Genomic DNA, 18656 nt, shown 5'->3' with positions numbered 1-18656 from the left:
AAGGGCAGGCTTCCTTCTCCAAAGGAAAAGCAGCAGGTGAGCCACACCCACCAGAAAGCTTTCTTGACACACAGGTGCTTAAGAATGTCCAGTTATGGCTTTGTGGGAGCCTAGGCAGTTTGGATGCTCACCTTACTAGACCTGGATGAAGGTGGGTGGTCCTTGGACTTCCCACAGGGCAGGGACCCTGATAACTCTATGGGCTGACAAGGGAGGGGAACTTGATTGGGGGAGGGGGAGGGAAATGGGAGGTGGTGGCGGGGAAGAGACAGAAATCTTTAATAAGTAAATAAACGGAAAAAAAAAGAATGTCCAGTTGTGGAAATTTTAGATTTTGGACCCCTACAAGGAGCATCCTGGTCTGGAGAATCTCTTATTTAGAGGCTTGCATCGAGAGAGACTGTACGAGCAAATGTCTTGTCTAACAACGTCTGCACCGCACTGACAAAGCCTTCTGGGAGATCCAAGCCGGAGTCTCCACAGAGCTCACACTTGGCTGGGTGTGGTGAGCCTGCTGCCTTTTCTTTGGAGAAGGAACCCTGTCCTTCCAGGAGAGGAGGTAAAATATTTGGTGGGAGTCCCAAGCGATGGCATAGTAAACTGTGAGTCTTTTAACCCTGGAATACACTTGGGAAGCAAGTCATATACCGAGTCATGGGGAACCCCCAAACTGCTGAAGTTCTATGTAATCATCAGAAATTAAAATCATAGATATGTGGAACTGGAAGGGACGTCATCTCCCACCAAATACTGAAACCTCTCTGGCATCCTCATTCACTTGGCCTCTGTTTGGATTCCTTCAGTGTCCAGAGCTAGTCCCTGTAAGACCCTCCTGAAGGTGACTTCGGGGCACCTCTAATCAGATGTTGAACAGGGAGTCTTTCTGTGTCTCTGATGAACAGACAACTTCAAGGTACCTCTCCTGCATACATTGAGGACACAGCAGAAGTCAGACCCTGGCAGGGATCCTGAAGAGTCAGCAGCGAGATAAAAGAATTCTCTGCCAGGTCAGAGGAGGATCCCAACTCCTCAGAGCTGCCCTAAAGTGGCAGGTAATGTCTGAGGATTCCCAGACACCCTAAAATTCCCAGATCCAGTCCACATCTCTCATGGCATAAGGTCAAGGTCATGTCATGCCAAAGCATCACTCAGGGTGAAGCCTAAACCTGCCTCAAATTGCCCACGCCTTTCCTCACCCCCGCGCCAGGAGCCTCCCCTAGGCAAGCCAAGATAAGCCTGAAGACTAAGGTTTGACTTGAAACCCCTCCCCACCCCCACCCTGCTCTTTTATTAGGTCTAGACTCAACTGTCTGGACCTAACTCCAGACGCTCAGAGCTTACAGGAAACCCAGCGCAGTCCCAGGCCACTGGAGGGGGTGGACAGCTGGGCTGGGTGATGGGTGGCTTTAATATTTAAACACAGCTTCCCGCTGTACAGCCACGGGCAAAAGCAGCTGTGTCCTTTTTCTTCTCCTTCTTCTGCTTCCTTCCTTTCCTTTTTTTTTTTAAATCTTTAATGTCTCCCGCCAGGCGCTGGTGGGGAGGCATCGGGCCTGTGCCATATATCAAAGGATTGCCACAGCTGGAGGGATATTCGGAGCATTCCCAGCCAATCCATTGTGTATAAATATATAGATATATATATATAGGTTTCATTATCCCCTTCAGGGCTGCCAGAGAATATATTCTTTTAATATGTATAATATATTTGAGCTGCTACTCGATGCAAGGAGGGAGGGAGGGCCCACCACTGGCATTTCCCAGGCATTACCAAGGAAAGAGAAACAGCTGACTTTGGGGAAAGGGAGGGGATCCCATCAGCCAACGTGGATCTCAAGACCCTGTTGTAGCATCTCAAATGTAACGCCAGCCTTGTGCCTGGGCCCCACCTTGGCATTTTCTTGGTCTTTTAAGGAAATTTATATGATCTTCTTGTGTACCCATAGTTTTCTGCTATTTATGGGTGTTCTGCTCTAACAACAGGTTTGAGCTGCAGGGCACCATCTCCCGCAGCTACCAACGTGCGTACCAATGGGAGTTTAAGGATGTGTGCTTGCCGTGTGACCTTGGGCAAGCTGCCCAATGCGTCATTTATAGGTGGAGCCAGCAGCCCCGCCTTGCAGGATGAGGAGAGATCAGGTACGAACATCACTAGCGTGGAAGGAGGGCTGAGCCAGGCTCACTTGTATCAAGAGAGATGAGACTTGAATGATGAGTCCTACAAGGGTCAAGGGAAGAGACTGTCCCTTGGGTTTCCCCAGCCTGCCCAGGCAAGGGACATCTTGACCATGTGAAACCCATATAGGCTAGGTCATTGGTTACAGACTTGGCTGCGGCATCCCCCTCCTCCTCCAAGGATGGATTCTGTTGTTCTGTGCCTGGGTGGTGCCCCTCAGACACTTTCCAGGGAACAAAAGAATCATGCTGTACGCCGTCCTGAGGATAATTTAGAGAGGAGGTCTCTAACGGCGCTTTGTTGTGGCATTCTTCCACCCTCAACTACCGCTGTGGTTTCAGCCTCACCTGGGTCTGGAAGGGGCAGACAGAAGTCACAGTGGGTACAAATCCCAACTCTGGGGCGGGGATATTCACCAGTCAGTGCAGCCGAGGACTTCTCAGCCTTACGTGGACTCAAGAAGGGGTCTGCCACAGTGCCGAGGTGATCTGAGGCCAGGTGCTTGCAGATAGAACCACAACCCACCCACCCTGAGGACAGGACAAAAAGAGGAAGGGCCGCCCAGCCTCTGAGATCCTGTTCTGGGCTGCCTCCTTTTCTGCCTATAGCTGATGCCAATCCTCTTCCACCTTGGTCGAGGGCACCTCTGCACACCAGCCAGCACCCCTGCCTGTCCCCTCCCTCCCGCTGAATGGCACCATCAGCTTCCTCTGGGCTTCGGGCTCCCGTCAAACCCCACCCAGAAGCCACAGGAGCTGTCATGAAAATGATTGACCTGTCCCTCGTCTGTGTCACTGCTTCTGCCTGCCTGGCCTCTGCATGGCTGACTCTGTCTCATCGGCCAGTTCATGGCTCAAATGCTGCTTCTTTAGCCTTGTCTCATGCTCAATCGTTTTCTTAATTTAATTCTACTTATTTATTTATTTTGGTTTTTCAAGACATGCTCTCTCTATATAACGGTCCTGGCTGTCCTGGAACTTGCTCTGTAGACCAGGCTGACCTCGAACTCATTGAGATCCACCTGTTTCTGCCTCCCAAGTGCTGGGATTAAAAGTGTGCACCATCACTGCCCGGTCAATGAATTAATTTTTAAGACAAGATCTTTCTATATAGTCCAGGCTGACCTCAGGTTTGTGAGTTTTCAGTCCTAGCCTCCCACACGCTGGGAGGCAGATGTTCATGGACTTGCCTCGTTCCCAGCTATTCTTTGCCTAGTTCCTGGCTTCTGTCATCACCACCTGTAACTGTTGGGTGCTTACTAGTTAGACCACTGCCCTCTCTCCAGAAAGCACAGTCCCTGGGACAAAGCCTGGCTTTCTTTTTTTCTACCTTACTCCCATCAAGCAGCAGAAGGCCTGGTCCACAGTGAGGGTCCAAAGAGTAGGGGGAACAACTGATTGCCCAGCACACCCTGAGGGTCAGGCTGCCAAGGAAGGGAAGACCCAGCCGTTAGCTTAGATCACTGTGCCGCAGGATCTAGATATGATGTAATTGGACGGCACTCGGTGAGTGCTCAGGATGCACGGGGCCACCTCTGAAGCCTCCGGGCTGAGAGACGATGAAGCGGAAAGGCTGGAGGCGAGCAGGAGGTACCTGTTTCCCAGCTTGTCAGTGTCACAGAAGAGGGGACAAAGAGGGTCGGGTGGGGATGGGTGGAGGGTTTGAAACTTCAGTCTTGCCCTCACCTTAGCTCATACACTTTCTGGCAGCTTCAGATGTCTGAAGAGACAATCACTGAGTCCAAGCCCTTGCCTCTGAGTGGCTCTAGGCAGCTCAGCTAGGGAAAAGCACCCCTCTCGTGCTCATGAAGTCTAAAGAGAGGCTTGGTGTTATGGAACCGGGATTTAAAGGATTAAGCAATCTCCTTCCATAATCTCACTTCGTTTTTCTGAGCAGAGAGAAGGATGGTAGACTCAGCCAGCTTGAGCAGGGCCCCTCTGCCCAAGGCGGCCTCTCCGCGGAACGTGGGCGCCCCCTACTGGAAAACTGTGAACACGCATACCAGGTTCTCCAACTCCCGGAGACCCGGTTTAACTTGACAGGGGCTCAAATTCCATGCCTGTTCCAAGCCTCTGGAACTTCGTGTGTCGAGAGATTAGCAGACACACACATAACACCCACCAACCTCAAAGGTTCAGACCACTCTAAACGTATGTACGATGCCAGTCCTCCTTTACTTGGGCAGATAGCATTCGTAAAGCAAAATGGTACTGTTAGTGGAAGTTTAGATAGGGCTTGGGATGTCCACAGACTTTGTGTTCTAAGTTCCCAAGGGGTGGGAGGGTAGAGACGGAGCCAGCTCTCCCCATGGAGAAACAAAGAGGCAGGGGCGCTGCCCGTGTCACTAGCTCTCATTCAACTCAGGCTGTGGTTTCAGGCCTCATAAGGGTGCTCCCCCCCTCAGGGACTTCAGCCTGCAGCGGAGAAAGAAGAAAATCGGGACTCAGCATGCCGGGTGCAAGCCCTTCGATTTGAAATTAGGGCTACTGGCTTTTCACTGTGTAGACAGTGCCTTGTGTTTGCCGAGCACTGCTTCTCAGCGGAGCACTCCCAACCCTGGCGCTGACCTTCGAGGGTAGGGTCAAAAAGAGAAACTGAAAGCCAGGTAGCTAAAGTGAGACACGGCTTGTAATCATCCCAGCCCTCGGAGGGTGGAAGCAGGGGGTCCCTGGAGCAAGTTAGCTACATAGATTAGAAGGAATTGCGAACTCTAGGTTCAGCTAGAGAGTCTGCCTCAACAAACAGGATGATAAAGGAATACACCTGACTACATGTTCACTCGTGTGCGCATGCGCACACCCACACCCACACCAGGGTGGGGGTGGGGTAAGCAACCACACAGGTAAAGCAAGGCTAGTCAATAACCCAGCGATTACTACTAATGTGGGGAAAGAAAACCACACATCCCTGTGTGGGTTGTGTCAGTATGGCTTGTCCCAGAAACTCACTGTTGAATTTAACCTTCATGGTGATCTGTTAAGAGGTGGGACCATCAAGAGGTGCCTGGGACCCCACCCTCATGGAGTAGGACTTTCATGAGACTGGAGGATGAAGGGGTTAATGGTCTCTCCTGAGGATGGGCTTGCTGTAAGAGTCAGTGTGACCAGGTCTGTCACCTGCTCCTTGTATCTTCTGCGTACCACAGGTCAGCAAAGCCATCTGCAGAGCTATAACACACACACACATACACACACACACACACACACACACACACACACACACACCGCCTCCTCTGCCAGAGCCGGGAGCTAAAACAAACCTATCCTTCCTAGCTTACCATTTGCAAGTGTGTGGGGGGGGGAGTTCACTAATGTTTTTATGTGTGGGTATATATGTGTGTTAGTTAGGGTTTCTTCTGCCGTGATAAAACACCATAACAAAAAGCAACTCGGGGAGGAAAAAATTTTATTTCAGCTTACTGCTTTGAGGGAAGTCAGGACAGGAGCCTGGAGGCAGGACTGATGCTGAGGCCACGAGGAGTACCTCATGGCTGGCTCCCTCACAGCTGGCTCAGTTTGCTTTCTTACAGAAGCTAGAGCCACCAGCCCAGGGATGAAACTGCCCCAGTGAGCAGGGGTGGGGCTCCCATGGATCCTCTATCAAGGAAATGCGTTACAAATTCACAGGCTGGTCTTGTGGGGTTAGCTTCTCAGTGGCGGTTCCCTCCCACAGCTTGTGTCAAGCTGACATAAAACTAGCCAGCATGAGATGAAGGAGTGTGCACGCCATGCCCGCAAGTTCTAGGGTTGAACGTCGAGAGACCCTGCCTCAGTGAAGAAGGCAGAAAGCAGTGGCGGGTGACTGACAGCTTCAACCTGGGGCATCTGCAAAGGTTGTTCCCAGCCTTCCTAACGCTGTAACCCTTTAATTCCACAGATTGTGGTGACCCCCAACCATAAAACTATTTTGTTGCTTCTTCATAACTATAATTTTCTACTGTTATGAATCACAATGTAGATATCTGCTAGGCAATGCCAAAGGGGTTGTGACCCACAGCTTGAGAACCACTGCCCTGCATGCACGCACATTGGGAGAGGGAGCTGAGACAGAGTCTCACAAGGTTGCAGCTAAAATTGACCTGCTGCTTCTGCTTCCTGAGTGTATGCATTGCAAGTGAGCAACCGTCCACCCTGTTGCTTTGGGGTTCTCTCTTCTAGTCTGTCCCTCTCCTTTTCGTGTGATGGGATTGTCAGGGATGGAGCCCAGAGCCCCACACACCAGGCAAGCTCTCTGCCTCTGAGCTGTATGCCTGTCTGTTCCATGCCTACCCCCCTGCCAGTGCAGCGCTGTCTAAATTCTTATATATCAATTCAAGTAATTCCTCTCACTTTGTTCTCCTGGGTTTTATTATCTGGGACTTGTGCCTTTCTATATAAGCTTTAAAATAGGTTTGCCTATGCCTACAGAAAGCTTTTCTGGGATTTTTATGGGAATTGCACTAAAAATGTAGATCATTTGGAGAGAATTGACTTTTTACTATGTTAATTCTTCTGATCCGCGAGCACAGTCAGCTGCTTGGATCCTCTCTGACTTCTTCGGAGTTCTGCGGTTCTCTAAGCACAGACTGCAGGCGTGAGGACCCCTCTCTCCTTGGAAACACTGGACATGACATTGTTTTCATTTGAGGCCCCATATGCTTGTTTTGTCTGAAACAAGTCAAACTTCCTTGGTCTTAGAAGACTGATTTGCTCGGGGTTCCATTTCCCCAGGGAACAGGAAGCTGTGACAAAGCATGCTCCCTCCTAGCCAGGAGAGAATAACAAATTCCTCTGCAGAACAGTGGCTTGGAACTTTTCCTGACTCTATCTGAGAACTGAGGTCACATGGTCAGCAAGCGACTCAGATTCTGAAGGGTGACTACCTGCTTGAAGAAGCATCAGGACCCACTGCAGGGTCTGTGCAAGGTGCCCCAGGGACTAGCACCACCCCTGCTGAGAGCCTGTGGAGCAACTTACACACACACACACACACACACACGCACGCACGCACGCATGCACGCATGCATGCACACATACACAAACTCACACTTTCTCTCTCTCTTTCACACACACACACGCACACAAACTCACACCTTTTCACACACACGCACGCACGCTCACACATACTTCATCTCTCACACATTACATGAAGTGATCTGTGACCTCCAGTCAGCAAAGGTCAGTCAAAGGCTAGGGGTCACAACTAGTGGGTCTTTCACAGTGACCTGAGTTATACATACAGGTCCCACTTGCAGTGCAGCCACGGAGCCCCAGAAATCAGTCCTCTCTGCTCTCAGACCCTCAGGACAATGTAACAGGCTGCAGCCTCTAGGACAGGGACAGAGGACAGTCTCAGACAGCTCTTCCTCATCTCAGAATGTCCTGGTCACTAGACATCCCTGTTATTCTTGATGAATACAAATAGGAAAGACGGGAGATTGGCTCAGTCCAAGGCCACCCACAGTGCTATCCTCCCAAAATGGCTTCAGCCCCACTTGCTTTCCAGAATCTTCTATCCTATAGCACAAAACCAAGACATTTTTGGAGGAAGGACAAGAAACCCTCATTTCTGGGCTCTACTGCCTCTGGGGGAATACAGACACCAGAGTGGTGTGGCTTTGGGAAGGAGGAGGAAGGTCTCATCCTGTGGGAGGGACCCACCACTGAGGAGGAGGTATCTGTCCTGGAGGGCAGCAGATCTCCCATCCAACCCACCTACTCAAACCGAATCACCAATGTGACAGTGTTGCTAAGTGGGCCCTTTGGAAGGCGATCAAAGCCTTCTTGAGTAGGGTTTGTGCCCTCATAGCAAAAATACCAGAAAGCTGGCTCCCCTCTTTACTGTGTGGGAACTTGACTACAAAACTCTGTCTAGCTGGCTTTAACTGTCAGCTTGACACAGGTTAGAGTTACCTGGAAAGTCTCAATTGGGAGATTGTCCAGAACAAACTGCCAATTGGTATGACTTGGGGGGGGGGTTGTCTTGCTATTTAATTAACCAGAGGGCCCAGCCCACTGGGGAGGGGCACCATCCCTAGGCGGGTGGTCCTGGGCTGTATAAGAAAGCTGACCAAGCATAAGCCTGCAAAGCAATCCAGAAAGCAGTGCTCCTCCAGGCTTCTGCTTCAAGTTTCCGCTTAAGACAGCGTTTCTCTGTGTAACAGCCCTGGCTGTCCTCGAACTCACTCTGTAGAGCATGCTGGCCTCCAGCTCTCAGAGATCAACTGCCTCTGCCTCCCAAGTGCTGAGATTAAAGGTGTGTGTCACCACTCCCGGCTTTTCTTCTTTCTTTTTTGTGTATTTTTAAAAATTCTCTATGATCAAGGTTAAATTTCTATCCATTTAAAGTAACTTGGAACAAGATTGCTACTTCAATCCCAGAAAGAAACACAGCCCAGTCCACTACTCTACTCTCTCCTGGTCACCTGCAAACAAAGCTACACAGAGATGTTAAAAAAAAAAATACAGTTTTATCAGCCAGGGTGGTGGTGGTGCACGCCTTTAATCCCAGCAGAGCTAGTTCCAGGACAGGCACCAAAGCTACAGAGAAACCTTATCTAAAAAAAAAAAAAAAAAAAAGTTAGCCAGGTGTGGTGTTCAGGCCTGTAATCCCAATCTCTCTGGGTAGGTGTATATTTAGTTTTATTATGCATTTTACTTTATGTAAAATCTGCCTCAATGAAGTTGAGCTTCATTTCTTTGTTTGTGATCAGGTCTCCCTTTGCAGCTCAGGCAGGCTTTGGGTCATCCTGTCTCAGTCCCTCAGCTGCTGGAACTGTAGACATGAGGCTCCATCCAATGAATTGTGTGTGTGTGTGTGTGTGTGTATGTATACACGTGGATACCTATGTTATAGCACATGGAAATCAGAGGGCAACCTCAGCCACTGGGCTGCACCTTTGACTTCGCTTGTTGATGGTTCCCCAGGCCAGCTATCTTTGAGCTTCTGGACATTGCCCGACCTGCCTCCCATCTCAGTAGGAGCCGCAGGATTCCAGCATGCACTACCACAGCTTTACATGGAGATTCAAAATCAGGCTCTCACACGTGGGAGGCCTTTCACCCACTGAACCATCCGCCAGCTCTGAAGTTGTTTGTTTTGTTCATTGGCAGTACTAGAGACTGAACCAAGAGCCTCTTGGATGCCAGATGAGCATTCTCTCACTATCTCACAGCCCCAGACCTAGAAGGCTGAGGCACCCCCAGACACAATCTTTAAGGCTGGGACTGACTGTCTTAATTAAGGTTTCAGTTGCTGTGAAAAGACACTCTTGGGGCTGGCGAGATGGCTCAGTGGTTAAGAGCATTGCCTGCTCTTCCGAAGGTCCTGAGTTCAATTCCCAGCAACCACATGGTGGCTTACAACCATCTGTAATGAGATCTGGTGCCCTCTTCTGGCCTGCAGGCTTAATAAATAAATAAATATTTTTTAAAAAAAAAGACACTCTTATGTGATATTTTGATTGTATTCTGACAATAAAGCTTGCTTAGAGTCAGAGGGTTGAGCTAGCCACTAACTGACTAAAATTAACCATAGAGATCTCGGATTGAGCACACAGGAAGTAGTTAGGCAGGCCTGAGAGAGATCTCAAACCTTTTGGATTTTGGAACAGAAGAGAGAGAGGAGATGAGTGATGGCTTCTCCACTTCTCTGTTCATTCAGGTGCTTATCCCGATATCTGACTCCTGGTTTTTTATTGATAAAGAATAATTAGATAAACGCATTACCTGGCGTCCAACATGGGGCATGAAAACACAAGATAACTGCTTCCCTCTGGCTTTGCAGCCGCCGCAACTGCCAGTGACAAGCACAGCTGCTACTGCTGCCAGAGCTGGCTGGCTTTTGCTGCCTTGCGCAAAGCCCTCTGAGCCAAGTCTGGGATTTTTCTGTTGCAGCCTCTACAAAAGCCTCCAGCTGCTACCCAGACTCCACAGGCCCCAGACTCCACAAGTGCCTAGGCTCCAAATGCCTCCAGACTTAGCTGCCCATCACCAGCCAGCTCTGCCTTCAGGCAGCTCTGGGTTTTACTTCCTGCCATCACATGTTCTGATTCCACACATTCCCTGGCTCCGTGAGTCCCTTTCCCAATGTGCTGTGGGCTTTCCCTGGACCCTTCATCAGGCTGCTGCTACCAGGTTAGCCACCTCGCTTATTGAATCTACTTTTAAACTAAAAAAGGAACTATTAGTCTTAGGCATTTTACCTTGATATGAATTTTTGTGTATTGATACAAATGTAAGGTTATTTTTGTTAGGATACAATGTAAATATGTTTCTACTCTTATTTAAGGGATTCTAGCTATGCAGCTCATTTTAAAATGTAAACCTCTAGACCTTAAAGGCTATCATACAAACTGTTTAAGATAATTAAGAAATGTAGGTTAGTAATTAGTCATTTATAACAATGAAATTTATGACCACGTTAGGTATGTTTTCAAGGTCAAAAAGAGATATATTTTTAGATATCCAGGTGGTCTTCAAACACTTCAGAGATCTACAGAATATGGCATTTAATTTTGATTTTGTAGTACTAAGGGGGCCAGTGATTCTATTTGGCCTTGGAGGGTAAGATTGGTCTGAGCCACCCCTCTGAGATCCTAGATGATCTTAGATAAAAAATGATGGTAGATATCTAAGAGGGTAGTCAGTCCCGCCACTCCGGTGGTGACACCAGCGGATATGCCCAGGAGAAAGGATAGGATCCGAACTGCTCATTTGTCATGCTGTGTCACTATAAATTCGGTGGTGGGAATCGGCAAGGGTTCTTCACCAGGCTCCACCCCAGAATCACTGGCCGCCTTAGTACTACAAAATCAAAGGGGATTAGATTTACTAACAGCAGAGACAGTAGGTCTTCATCTCTTCCTCAGGGAGGAAGGTTGCTTCTACGTTAACTAGCTGGGTGTGGTAAAAGACAAGATCTGACAACTCCAGATGGATCCCCAAAAATGTAAGAAACAGCTCAATGCCTCTGGCCAATGACTCAGTGACAGCCTAATGTGGAACCGGATACTGCCCTTCTGAACCCCCTTTCTCTTGTTTTCTTTGATCCTACTAGTCATATCCTGCCTTATAAACGTCTCTAGATTTCTTCAACAACAGATTCAAAAGATTTCTAACCAAAATTTAAGTCAGTTGTTATTACAGAATTACTGACCCCAAGTCCTAATTGATTATCAATAGTAAACAAAAAAGGGAGAATTCAAAACCCTTGAGGAGTGTGAGTCCCTCCCCTGAGGACCTCCAAACCCCAGGTTCTACCCATAGAACACTCTAACTTCCCTAATAGTCCTACAGCGTAAAAAGCCCAAGCTCAGGACTTGAAATTCCACCAATCCGTGAACTTGGCCCAAGCTCAAAATCCCACCAATCCCTACTCTGGAAATCTCCATCCTGGAAAGCTCTGCCCCCAAGAAACACTAAATAACCCTGTCTTCTTCCCAGTTTTCTGATGCTTCTCACCAGAGCAGAGGCAGCCACTCTCCTGGGGTTTATTTTCCCTCCCAATAAATCTCCTGTGTGAGGTTTGTTGTGTGGTGTGACTTTGTGGTCTTCTTGGGCTCCGCACTGCCAGGATATGTCTCTAAGCAGAACTGTAACACACTCACCCTTTATCAAGGAAGCTCTTTGCAACAGATGGAGACCATTAAGGAAAACCCACAACCAGGGGGGTACACACCTTTAATCCCAGAACTTGGGAGGCAGAGACAGGCTGATCTCTGTGAGTTTGAGGCCAGGACAACCAGGGCTGTTACACGGAAAAGAAAAAGAAAAACTACAATCCATTGCAGAAGAATGGGCAGAGATTTTAGGAACCAGGTGAACAGGGAATTTGGCTGTGAGATTGTTAGAATGTCAGAACCGATGGCCATAAAGTCTCATCAACAGCATGGCTGCCCATACATGACCTGAACAAGGATGACACCAACAGACATGGTAATGTGGACAGAAGGGAAGAGAGTTTATGAGGCCTCAACTCTACACAAAGAACCACGGGCAGGTAAGGAATGCTGGGAGTGGGAGAAAAGTCTTCTCCAGGGAAGAAGCTACGTAATAGAGAGATCTCGTCTCAAAAGAAATACATTTTTTTTGTTTGTTTGTTTGTAGACAGGGTCTCCCTATGCAGCTCTGGCTGTTCTAGAATTCACCATGTAGACCAGAGTGGCCTCACACTCACAGATCTGTGAGTAACAGTAAATCTGTGCAATGGAAACTGATACCATAAACAGGAAGTTTCTTCTCTTGTATTGACCTGTATTCTACATCCCTGTAGAATTCCATGCCATATAATTGTGTAATTAAATTGTCAATTTCTAAAGAAAAGTCTTTTAAAATCTTGCCTGAGATGGTGCTTAATTTGAAGATCATTTTGGTGAGAAACAATTTCTGAATGTTGAGTCGTTCAATTCATGAATATTGTATACCTCTGAATTCATTTAGATGTTTAGCTTTTCCCGGCAATGTTTTGTGGTTTTTAATACAGAGGCCTTGGACATGGTGGGTCACTTACACGCTACAGCACACCAGGGCAGTCATGTGGGTCCTGGGAACTGAACTCAGGTAGTCAGGCTTTTGTGGCACTAAGTCTTCTTGTCAGCCCTTGGATACCTTTTGATAAATTCATTGTTGTGTTTCATGTTCTGCTGCAACTAATAGGCAGAATTTTTTCGTTTTGTTTTTCAAGCCGTGGTTTCTCTGTGCAATAGCTCTGGCTATCCTGGAACTCTCTTTGTAGACCATGCTAACCTCAAACTCACAGAGATCCGCTGCCTGCCTCTGCCTCCTGAGTGATGGGATTAAAGGAATGCAATACCACTGCCTAGCTAAGCAGAATTTTAAAAACCACTTCTGATTGTTGTTTGTTGTTATTAGTACACATAACAATGAGTTATTTACTAATTCATTTATATATTGTTAATGTAACTATTCCTTTGGAAATAGACAAAAAATAGAGATTTCATGGAGAAATTAACAGATGACAATCAAGTGTATGAGAAGATACTCCTTGCTTCATGGCCATTGGGAGGATGCAGATAAAACCCTGGTGGGATGCTGCACCTGTTTATTTGACTAGACTAACCAGTGATCATACCAAGTCTATGAAGATGCAGAGGATCCAGACCCTCACCACTGGGGAGGGCAGGGGGGCTCAGCTGCGCTCATCAGCTGGGAGGCAGAGGCTCTTGTATCTTTCCTTAGAGCATCAGCTCCCAGGAAAGGGGGAAGAGCATAGGATCAGCCCGAATGAGCACCTGCCTCAGTGCTGCTTAGTCTTGGACAAGGACGTTAATGAAACAAAGTCAACAGACGACCACAGCTTTTTAACTTGTTTGAACTCCAGCAAGCAGGGGTTGGAGCGATAGCTCAGAAGTTAAAAAGAGCACTCACATGGTGTGGCTCATAGCCATCTGAAACTCCGGTTCCAGGGGACTGGAGGCCCTACCCTGGCCTCTGTGGAGTACTGGTGCAGGTAAAACACACGTACACATGAAATAAAGAAATAAGCTTAAAAGGTATGTAAACAAAAAGTAACCTTCAGCCAGGAGAAGTATTCCTCACGTAGATCCACCAAGGCCCCTGCTTCACTCACTTATTCATTCAGTCAGTTACATTTTCTGAGTACTGTCATTTCACAAGACGCTCTGCTGGGAGCAGCAGTTACAGCCATGATTACAACAGGAAATGCCTCTGCTAACCCAGAACTCATCCCGGGCGGGAACAGATGATTAAGAGTATACTAAATCAATTAATTACATAAGATGTTACCAGGCTGAAATGGAGCAAGGGGAGAGGTTGTGGATGAGGAATATCCAGGGCACATGACTATAAGGAGCAGGTCTGGAATCCATCCAGTAGCAGAACCAGGTGGGACAGGAGGTGGGGTGGTGGCAGCTGGGAGCCAGCTTACAGGCTGCCTTATAAGATGTGAGACTGAACTCTGGAAGAGAGGCACACTGACAATTTTAAAGATCTTGTTTTTAGCTAACCACCCTAGCCTCTACATCTTGTTGTTGTTGCTGCTGCTGGGAACACGGAGACAGTGAGAGGCACCTGTACTGGCCCCTAGACTGGGTGTCATAGATAGACCTGGTGGGCTGCTAGCTTCCAGAGCTGGGCACACCTCTATGCACTGAGTTTTAGACATTGGCAAGTTGTGCGGAGGGGTAGGGTGAAACAAAGACAACTAGAGGTGTTTCACCTGCAAACAGAGAGACTGAAAGGGCCTAGGACACCAGGGAGGGAGAGTGGAGATGGATAGGTGAGGCGGTTGCTAAGGATCTGCTCTTGGCTTCAGCACTGTTAGCATTGAGAGACCAGGCAGACACTAAGGGAAGGAGCAGTCAGCATGAGTCTGGAGCTCTGAAAAGACACCCTCTTCTCTGATAGACGACGACACTGAGAATTAGTTCTCTAATCAAAAGGATTTTGTGTCAGTCCTGGCGGCACACACCTGTGGTCCCTGTTCTCAGGAGGTGTGGGTTGGAGAATCAGAGGTTCAAGGTCATCTTCAGCTGCACAGTAAGCAAGGGCTATGGTGGGGGGAGGGGTTGAAGGACACTAATCACAAAAAGAGATCACCTGACTCTCACCTTCCCTTCTTCCCAGACCTCCTTCATGACAACACCTAGAAAGCCCATCCATTCCCTCTGGGGAGTTCTAGGGCAGCAACCTAGGCAGAGAGTGAGAGAAGACAGCTGACCCTCCCCCAGTCTGTGTACACATGCTTGTATGCTCACACAATGCTCTCTCTCTCTCTCTCTCTCTCTCTCTCTCTCTCTCTCTCTCACACACACACACACACACACACACACACGCGCGCACGCGCGCGCACAAGTACAAGTAATATATTTTAAAAAGGACAAAACACTCTGATGAAAGCAACATAAGGGATGAAGGGCTTATTTTGGCCCTAGTTTAAGAGCAGAGGACCATCTGAGCAGGAAGTCAAGGCAGCAGGAACTTGAAGGACCAGATCACATCACATCTCACGAGGACTCAGAGAGGGTGAACACAGACTGTTTCCGGCTCTCTTTCCTCATTCACACAGTCCAGGATCCCGGCCAGGGACTAGAGCCCCACACATTGGGTGGGTGTTCCCACTTCAACACAGTCTTTGCAAGACCAAGGTAGATCCTTAGCCCTTAGCTCACACCTCCCCCGCCTTCCACAGACTGTATATTTATGTTCTGTGTGGGGGCAAGGGTATAAACCCCATGGTCTCCAAAGGGTCTGACATAGAGGAACTAGGGTCTAGGGATTTAGACTGCAAGCCCATATGGCCTGAATTCAAGTCCAGCCACCACCTGTAGCTGTGCAGCCCCAGCCAAGGGATTCCACCTTCCCGCGCCCATTTCATCTTGTGTAAAATAAATAAAATAATAGTTTATGTGTTACAGGGTTATACTGAAAATTAATAAATTTCATTTAAGTGTCTGGGGCACAGTAACATCTTACAGGAGATTGAGGTTTTAAAAAAGTTAGGCAGTTCCAAACTATACCACTAGGTGTCACCACAGACTTGGCTAAAATAATCCTTGCTTCCCAAGCCCTAAGACTAAGGGAAGGAACCTCCCCACTGAAAGTAGAGGCCAGCTCTGGGAAGGGCTACTCCATATGTGTCCCTAAAGATCACTTGTGGACAAAACCTAAATGCTACCCTCAAAAGTTATCTGGTGAATTCATGGGACCAAGCTTTGGGGAAGTCATTAAACTCAAATAAGGTTACAAGAGGAAGGCCCTCATGGTGCCATTTCTGGCTAAGAACAGAAACCCTGACTAGCTAGCTCAGTCTCTCCCAATGCTGCCTTCCTCCTTCATTATGATCCAGAAAGAAGGTCCTTCCCACATGCCAACAGATGCCAGCACCATGCTCTGGGATCCACGGGCCAGATAAACCTCTTTCTTTGATAAGTCACGAGTCCCAGGTACTCAGTGACAGCAACAGAAAGCAGACTTAAAACAGGGGCCTTCTCTGCTAGGCTTCCACAGCGCGGCGGGGTAGTGGCCGGCTCCATAATCCTTAGCGGTAACAGCTGACAGGCGCTGCCCTGAGCAATTGATGATATGAGCTCACTGTGTCTTCACCGAAGACCATATCGGCTGAGGGCTAATGTGTCCATCCCACTTTACAGATGGGGAAAACAAGTCACGGGGCTGTCAATTAGTGTTTGAGAATGCACAGCTTACAGTAAGTAAGCAACAGCAGTAAGCTGTAACAAGCTAATTGCAGCCTCTTTTCCAGAACTTACATACTTCTTTAATCACCTTGATAAAACTTCTGGCTCCATTTTGAATCAATTGATGTCACATGGCTGCTTTGGTGCTTTTAATGTTAGTGTTCCACTACAGGTCCAATTTCCCAGATCTCATTCTTGGTAAGAAAATCACGCTAACTTTCAGAAACCAGAGCTGGGTAGCAGTGTTGGTATGGGAAGGTAGACACCCTGATTTTACTTTCTGGTCTCCCATCTGTGACATAAGTTCCCTGAGGATTAGTCGCTGGGCCCCAAACCTGCACCGCGGTTCTAACAGACTTCTATGACTCTAGTTACCAGCTAAGTAGGGGTTGGGGATCACTAAGAAGGGGGGAAGCTGAGCGTGGTGATAGTCGCTAGCACTCAGGAGGCTGAGGCAGGAGGAGTTTGAGGCTAACCTGGGCTAGCCAGTGAATTCCAAGCCAGTCTCAAAATGAACAGCCCAGAAAAAACAACAACCAAAATAAAGTAGAAGTTAGTCTTTCGGGGCTGGAGAGATGGCTAAGTGGTTAAGAGCATTGCCTGCTCTTCCAAAGGTCCTGAGTTCAATTCCCAGCAACCACATGATGGCTCACAACCATCTGTAAAGAGGTCTGGCGCCCTCTTCTGGCCTTCAGGCATACAGACAGAATATTGTATACATAATAAATAAATAAATAAATAAATAAATAAATAAATAAATAAATAAATATTTTTTAAAAAAAGAAGTTAGTCTTTTGTTGATGGTCCATGTGGTCTAGAGAACAATCTTCCATAACTAGTAGGTCCAGCTAGCCATCAAAACATCCAGCAGAAAGCTGCATGTAGCGGTGTGTGTGTGTGTGTGTGTGTGTTCAACTGTGACTTCTCTCGCCTGTTGAGCTTTCTTCACCATGGGGTAAAGGTAGTAACATCTGTTGGAAATGGTTACTTTTCTTTTTTTAAAAAAAAATATTTATTATGTATACAATATTCTGTGTGTATGCCTGCAGACCAGAAGAGGGCACCAGACCCCATTACAGATGGTTGTGAGCCACCATGTGGTTGCTGGGAATTGAACTCAGGACCTTTGGAAGAGCAGGCAATGCTCTTAACCTCTGAGCCATCTCTCCAGCCCCGGTTACTTTTCTTTTTTCATTTTTTTTGGGGGGGTGGGGTTTCAATACAGGATTTTTCTGTGTAGCTTTAGAGCCTGTCCTGGAACTAGCTCTTATAGACCAGGTTGGCCTCAAACTCTTGTAGATTCACCTGCCTCTGCCTCCTGAGTGCTGGGAATAAAGGCATGCGCCACCCCTGCCGGGTGGAAATGGTTTCTTTTCTAGCTGTTCTGAAGAACAGAGTTTTGATTCGGCTGCTCCATTGTTCTGTCAGTTAAAAGGCCTGGCCATCTCTAGAGGGGGATTCTTAGAACACACTTAACAGAAACATTCTTGGGTCGGAAACTGGGGGATGGGGCACTTTCAGAACCAGCTTTTTAGCATGTGAGTTTACCAATATAATGATGCCAAGCTGATCCAGATAATCCCTCAACAAGATTCTCTCCAGGTGACTCTAGGTCACATTCACAAAACTAGCAATCCCAAAGACCATGCTCTGGGTGACAGGAGCCAGAGCACAGAGGCCAGCGCAAGCCCCAGGGAGGAAGGGTGAGGAGAAGGACCAAACTTGGGCAGTGAAGGCGAAAAAGTCTAAAGAGGGCAGGGGTCCCGAAGGAAAGGACATTTCAGAGGGAGCAGAGGTGAGGATAGTACTCCGGAGTCCTGGGGGTGTTCTCAGGTGGGCAGGGACAATTTGGGAGACCGTGGCAGGAAGACATGTTGGCTTGGCCAAATTTTAGGGCAGAAAGGGTTTCTGGGTCATTCGAAATCACAGGACCCCAAGTGGAGCAAGCCTGAGGACTGAAGGCAGGCACCTGGTTAGTGAGCAGAGCTCAGAAGCCCCACCTGCTTCGAGCTTTGCAGAGCTCCCATAAGAAAGTTGACCACTAGACCTTTGCCAGTGCCCAGACCTGCCAAAAAGTACCACAAACATACTTTCTGAGCCTTGTTTGGGGTCTTTTAAAATATCCCTATTCTTTTCTTGAGGAATAACCTATATAGAGTCCCCTAGCTTTAGGACCAACTTGTTAGAGGTTTCCCCTACCTGAGCCAAGCCTTTGCACCTTCCCTTCGTCTCCTGACCCTCTGAAACCACTGATCTGATTGCTATCACCATAGACCAGTTTCACCTACCTTTGAACTAGAGCAACGGGATCATGCTATTTGAATT

The sequence above is a fragment of the Microtus pennsylvanicus genome, chromosome 2 (genome assembly GCF_037038515.1).
Source record: "Microtus pennsylvanicus isolate mMicPen1 chromosome 2, mMicPen1.hap1, whole genome shotgun sequence".
In the NCBI taxonomy this organism is placed as follows: Eukaryota; Metazoa; Chordata; class Mammalia; order Rodentia; family Cricetidae; genus Microtus; species Microtus pennsylvanicus.
This window is presented reverse-complemented; position numbering follows the sequence as displayed.